The sequence below is a fragment of the Leucoraja erinacea genome, chromosome 5 (assembly GCF_028641065.1).
Source record: "Leucoraja erinacea ecotype New England chromosome 5, Leri_hhj_1, whole genome shotgun sequence".
Classification (NCBI taxonomy): Eukaryota; Metazoa; Chordata; class Chondrichthyes; order Rajiformes; family Rajidae; genus Leucoraja; species Leucoraja erinaceus.
In genome coordinates this window covers 99235064-99242366 of record NC_073381.1, presented here as the reverse complement: position 1 = coordinate 99242366, position 7303 = coordinate 99235064, and the positions used below count along the sequence as shown (strand labels likewise).

The window sequence follows — 7303 nt, the reverse complement described above, 5'->3', positions numbered from 1 at the left end:
AGGCTCAGAATGCACCAGAGAGCATCTAAAACTCCAGAGTGGGCCATGGGCCCAGACCGCGAGGGACTTCGCGCTCGTGATGTGCGCACATTATTTCACATAAAATTTTGTAATCCTGTCATGCCACCCCCTTTTTGAAAAGCTTCGTTCGGGCCTGGATTGGAGAGGGAGGGGGGAGGAAGCTGGAAAAGAAAGATTGGGACTGGACAAAGCCTGGCAAATGGAAGGTGAATACAAAATGGTGGAGTAACTCAGCGGGACAGGCAGCATCTCTGGAGGCCCTTCTTCGGAAGTAATAGGTGGATATAGGTGAGGGAGACACAACAGAGGTAATAGGTGGATATAGGTGAGGCAGATGCTGGAATCTTGCATAGAACACAATTTAATTAGATGCACAGAATCTCTTGCCCAGAGTGAGGGAATCAAGGATCAGAGGACATGGGTTCAAGGTGAAGGGGAGTAGATTTAATCGGAATCTGAGATGTAACTTTTCAACTGTGGGTATGGAACAAGCTGCCGGAAGAGGTAGTTGAGGCTGGAACTATCCCAACGTGTAAGAAACAGTTAGGCAGGTACATGGATTGGACAGGTTTGAAGGAATATGGACCAAACGCTGGCAGGTGGAAATAATGTAGCTGGGGCATGTTGGTAGGTGTGTGCCAGTTGGGCCAAAGGGCCTGTTTCCACACTGTGTGACTCTAACACAAAGTGCTGCAGTAACTCAGTGGGTCAGGCAGCATCTGTGGAGAACATGGATAGATGATGTTTCACAGTGTGCTGGAATAACTCAGCAGGACAGGCAGGGTCTCTGGAGAATGTGGATGGGTGACATTTTGGATAAGGGACCCTTCTTCAGACTGACACTATGTTAACAGATGAAGGGGTCTTCAGCAGTGAGTGAAGTGACAGGTGAGCAAAAATAAGGAAATAAAAGGGTGTGAGATGAGGAGAGAGGAATGTATATGTGCAGCTTTAAGGGACATTGGTCAGGTAGCATGTGGAGTATCGCATACAATTCTGGTCACTCCATTGCAGGACTGATGTGGTGGCTTTGGGGAAGATGCAGAGATGGTTAACCAGAATGGTTAAAAAGCTGCAGGTGCTGGTTTACAAAAAAAGGACACAAGACATTGGTGTAACTCAGCGGGAAAGGCAGCATCTCATGACAGAAGGAATGGGTGATGTTTTGGGTCGAGACTGAAGAGTCTCGACCTGAAACATTACCTATTCCTTCCAGATTTTGAGTCTCCCTAAACAGTGCCTATCCACGTGTCGGTGTGCCAGAAGGCTGGAGGAGCGGGCAAAGGCCTTGCCACAGAGCGGGCATATAAAGAGGCGCTGGCCGGTGTGGACTCCAGTAGGTGGTCAAGGCAAGTGAAGCACTTACCACATGACGGGTAGGGGAAAAGACGCTTACCACATGACGGGTAGGGGAAAAGACGCTTACCGCTGTGGGTACGCCAGTGCTGAACATGCGGGTGAAACCCTTGCTACACTCAGCACACACGAAGGGTCTCTCTCTGGTGTGTACCGCTGGTGCTCCCGCAGCCCCTGTGCGCTCTTGAAACACTTGCCACAGTGAGAGCAGCCGCTCGCCGCCGTGGGCCCGCCGGTGATGACGCAACCCCCGCGAGCTGTCAAACGGGTCACCACAGTACGGGCAGTTTTAGGGCTGGCCAATGGTGTGCACGTGCTGGTGAGACAGGGCCTGGGAGGCCGTGGCAAAGCCCTCTCCACACCCAGGCTGGGGAACGGACGGTTGCCGGCATGCACCTGCTGGTGGTACAGCAGCTGGGTGGAGCGGGTGAAGCCCTTGCCGCACGGGGCGCAGGTAAAGGGGCGCTCGCCAGTGTGGGTGAACTGGTGATCCAGCAGGCTATTTGAATGGTTGAAGCCCTTGCCGCAGTCACTGCATGTATAGGGCCGCTCCCCGGTGTGGAGGCGCCTGTGCACCTTCAGGTGCGTGGACAACTTGAAGCCTTTGCCACAGTCGGAGCAGGTGAAGGGCCGCTCACTGCTGTGCACCCACTGGTGCCACCATAGCCCCAACAACCGGGCAAAGCTCATGCCGCAGGTGGAGTAGCCAAAGGGCTTTTCGCCCGTGTGCACCTGCCGGTGGATCTTCAGCACATGCGCCCTCTTGAATTCCTTGCCGCAGTCAGAGCAGCCAAAGGTCCCGGTGGAGGGATGGTCGCCTTTGTGCACTCGCTGGTGGGACAGCAGGCTGGATGAGTGGATGAAACGCTTGCCACACTGGGCACAAGTGAAGGGGCGCTCGCCGGTGTGGGTGCGCTGGTGCACCAGCAGGCTGTTGTAGTAGGTGAAGCACTTGCCGCAGGCGCTGCAGGTGTAGGGCCACTCCCCGGTGTGTAGGCGTCTGTGCGCCATCAGGCCCGTGGACGACTTGAAGCCTTTGCCGCAGTCGGAGCAGGTGAAGGGCCGCTCACTGCTGTGCACCTACTGGTGCCGCCATAGCCCCGCCAACCGGCCAAAGCTCTTGCCACAGGTGGAGCATCCGAAGGGCCCTTCGCCAGAGTGCACTAGCCGGTGCTTCTTCAGGTCGTGCGCCATCTTGAAGCTCTTGTCGCACTCCGAGCAGTCGAAGGAGCATTCTCCCTTGTGCACCCGCAGGTGGATCTCCAGCTGGCTCGGGTACTGCCAGGCTTTGCCACACACGTCGCACACATAACGCTTCTCCTTATTGTGCCCCGTCATGTGGTCCTCAACCGAAGCTCAGCCCCTCGAAGCTCAGCCCTCACACCGAGCAGATGTGGGGGGCTCACCGGCACCCTGGCTGCCCTCAATGGCCGCTCACGTTCCCATCTCTCTGTCCACAGCAACGGTTCCTAAACCCTGCAGGAGGGGAACACAGAGGGTCAACAAGCTGGCAAACAGGACATTACTAACGCGTGAACATTATTAGTGCTTGAATAGTGGGAGGGAAATGGAGGGAGGTGGAGGAGGGGGTGAAGGGGGAAGAGGGGGGAGATGGTGAGGAGGCAAGGGGAGAAGAGGGATGCAGACGGTGGAACTGAGGGGGGGAGGAGAAGGGAGTCACTCAGCGGGTCGGGCAGCGTGGGTGGGGAAGTAGATAGATGCACCGCAGCCTCCCGCCGCAAGGTAGGCGATAAAGTCGTTGGACCCCCCCCCCCCCCCCCCCCCCCCCCCCGCGCCCCCCCCCCCCCCCCCGCGCAGCCTCGGGTCGTCGGCCGCAGGATCGCCCTCGGGAAGGGAGGAGGGGCTGGGGAAAGGGCGCAGGCCGAGCGGCGGCGGCTGTTCCCACCTCAGCTCCGGGAGCTGAGAGAAGGCCTCGTCCCGTCAACCGCCACCAAAGATCTTATAGCGGAGCAAGATGGGTTACTCTCACGCAAACGTGTAGTACGCTCATGGGCAGATTCATGGGAGATTATAGGACCCATTTTAGCAACCAGCCCCCGCCATCTTGTTCCGCCATCTTGCTTCCGGCCAAAGATCTGATCCTTGTTTCCGCAGCGTGGAGAGGGAGTGTGGGGGCCCGGGGAGAGGGAGTGTGGGGCCCGGGGCAGCGGGGAGAGGGAGTGTGCAGCCCGGGGGAGCGGGAGTGTGTGTGGGGGGCAGCGGGGGGGAGTGCGGGGAGGGGGGGAGAGGGGCATAGGAGGGGGGGAGACATTGAAGAGAGGGGGGCAGGCCCGGGAGCGGGGAGGGGGGGGTGGGGGGGGGGGAATAAGGCCTAGGGAGTGTGAAGTTGCGGGGAGGTTTACAATGTTTCTTAGTTAATGTCCCTTGTCTAGTCTGAAATAAAGTTCATCATTGGATCAGAAGAAATATAATTGTGTGTGTTTTATGATTATATAATTTATATCACATTCATGTATGTGTGTTTATAAACATTTTATTCTTTAACAAGAATTAACAGAATTATGAACTAACAGAATTATGAATCTAACCCTATATCACACACAAAACTTCCCCTGCAATGTCAATTACCCTGCGAGTCGGGTCGATTCCGGTTACTACAAAATCAACTCAAACACTGCTTGTGAGCCATTTAAAAAGAAATGATTTAAAAAGCATTAAAAAAGACAATTACCAGTCAAATTTTATGCTTGACAAGAAGTATGAACTGACAGATTTATGAATCTAACCCTATATCACACACACTAACTGTTCCCCCGCAACATTGATTACCCTGGGAGTCGGGTCGGGTCAGGTAGGCTCCGGTTACTAAAATGGGCGGTGAAAATGCCCAGGATCCCCTCCGTAGCGTACTACACGTCAGCCCATTGCATTTAGCAGGAGTGGCCCATCTTGCTCGGCTATAGGATCTTTGTGGAGGACGGTGGACGCGAGAGAAGAGTGAGCAAAGCTCCTCTATAATCTTTGAGAATGTGTGAGGGTGAGGGGCGCCGAGCATCCGGCAGGGGGCGTGTGTGTGGTTTCCCCGCGCCCCCTGGCCCCGCCCCCCAGCTCAGTCCCAGCTCCAATTGGCGGTGACGTCAGGACGCCGGTCGCACGGTGACGTCACGGCGCAGGACGTGCGGCGGAAGTGATTCCCGGATCATGCTCGGCTTCTCCAGGTCAGTGCGGCCCCGTCACCCGCTCACACTCACTGACACCCCCACTCACACTCACACTCACACTCACACTCCACCCACACCCACACCCACTCACTCACCCCACCCACTCACACTCACACCCCCACTCACACTCACACACTCACTCCCCCGCACCCACTCACACCCCCACTCACACTCACACCCCCACTCACACTCACACCCACACCCCCGCACCCACTCACTCACCACCCCACACTCACACTCACACCCCCACTCACACTCACCCACACTCACCCCCGCACCCACTCACACCCCCACTCACACTCACACCCACACCCCCGCACCCACTCACTCAACCCCACCCACTCACACTCACCTCCACACTCACTCACACTCACAATCACACTCGCCCCCACTCACACTCACCCCCGCACTCACACTCACACCCACACCCACACTCACACCCACACCCACTCACACTCACACTCACCTCCACACTCACTCACACTCACCCCCCCACTCACACTCACCCCCCCACTCACACTCGCTTCCACACTCACCCCCCACTCACTCACACTCACCCCCCACACACACTCACACTCACACCCACTCACACACTCACCTCCACACTCCACACTCACACCCACCCCCCCACTCACACTCATCCCCACTCACACTCACCCCCGCACCCACTCACCCCCACTCCCCCTCACCCTCACCCCCTCTCCCCCCCCCCCCCCCTCCCTCCCACACTCACTCTCACACTCCCACTCACTCTCACTCTCCCTCCCCCACTCACTCTCACTCCCACACTCACTCACACTCACACTCACCCCCACTCACACTGACACTCACACTCACCCCCGCACCCACTCACCCACACTCACACTCACCCTCGTACCCACTCACACTCACCCCCCACTCACTGACACTCACCCCCACTCACTGACACTCACACTCACCCCCGCACCCACTCACACTCACCCCCGCACCCATCACTCACTGACACTCACACTCACCCCCACTCCCACTCACCCCCACCCACTCACACCCACTCACAATCCCCCCCCCACACTCACACCTCCACACTCTCACACTCACTCACCCCCACTCACTCACTCACCCCCCCCCCCACACTCACCCCCCACTCACACCCACCCCCGCACCCACTCACACTCACCCCGCACCCACTCACACTCACCCCCCACTCACACTCACCCCCCCCACTCACACTCACCCCCACACTCACTCACACTCACCCCCGCACCCACTGACACTCACCCCCGCACCCACTCACACTCACCCCCGCACACCCCACTCACACTCACCCCCACTCACTGACACTCACCCCTGCACCCACTCACTCACCCCCCGCACCCACTCACACTCACCCTCACCCACTCACACCCACTCACACACTCACTCACACTCACACCCCACCCACACACACACCCCCACTCACACTCACCCCACCCACTCACCCACTCACACTCACCCCCTCACACCCACTCACACCCCCACTCACACTCACCCCACACACCCACTCAAAACTCACCCCCGCACCCACTCACTCACACTCACCCCCACCTACTCACACTCACCCCCGCACCCACTCACCCACCCACACTCACTGACACCCCCACCCACACTCACCCCCAATCACACTCACCCCACTCACACTCACCCCCACTCACACTCACACTCACCCCCGCACACACTCACCCCCACTCACACTTACCCCACACACACTCAACCCCACTCACCCCCACTCACACTCACCCACCACACTCACACGCACACTCACTCACCCACCCTCACCTGCTCACACACCCCCACACTCACTGACACTCACACTCACTCACACACACTCTCACCCTTACCCCTCCTTCCACTCACAACTACTAACTCACACTCACCCGCTCATACTCACTCACTCACACACACTCCCCCTCTCACTCACCCCCACTCTCACTCACCCCCTCACCCTTCCCCACTCACACACACTCACCTCCACACTCACTCACCCCCTCACCCTTCCCACTCACCCCCACTCTTACTCACCCCCACTCTCACTCACCCCACCCTTCCTCCCCACCCTCTCGCTTCCACTGTCCTCCCCTTCCCCCCTCGGCGAGAACCGGACCCGCCTCTCGGGGGGAAGGGGGGAATCATCAGTATCATCTGTGGAGAAGACAAAGGTCTAGCAGGTAGACACAAATGCTGGAGAAACTAAGTGGTGAGGCAGCATCTATGGAGCGAAGGAAATAGTTTTGGGTCGAAACCAAAGATCCTATAGCTTCAGACTGAAGTGAGGGTGGGGAGGGAATAAGAAAGGAAGAGGTGGAGCCAGAGGACTGAGGGAGAGCTGAGAAGGGGAGGAGACAGTGAGGACCACCTGAAATTGGAGAATTTCACCCTCCCCCACTTCCCCCACACCCTCAACCATTCCCCCTCCCCATTTCCTCCCCCCCCCCTCACTTCAGTCTGAAGAAAGGCTTCAACCCGAAACATTGCCTATTTCCTTTGTTCCATTGATGCTGCCTCACCCACTGAGTTTCTCCAGAATTTTGTCTACCTTCGATTTACCAGCATCTGCAGTTCCTTCTTAAACAAATGACTAGAGAGTGTGAGCTACAGGGAGAGGTTGAGGAGGCTGGGTCTCTAATCCTTGGAGCGCAGGAGGATGAGAGTGGTTGTATAGGGGTGGGGAGGAAGTGGGGGAGGGTGAGTGGAGTGGAGGGGAGAGGGTGAAGTAGGGTGAGGGGGCG

At 57.6% G+C, this 7303-nt stretch overlaps 1 pseudogene; it reads right to left on the bottom strand.

Annotated features, from left to right (window-relative positions):
* Positions 1 to 331: 331 nt before the first annotated feature.
* Positions 332 to 2906, bottom strand: LOC129697641 (gastrula zinc finger protein XlCGF52.1-like; annotated as a pseudogene).
* Between the last annotated feature and the right edge of the window lie 4397 nt (positions 2907 to 7303).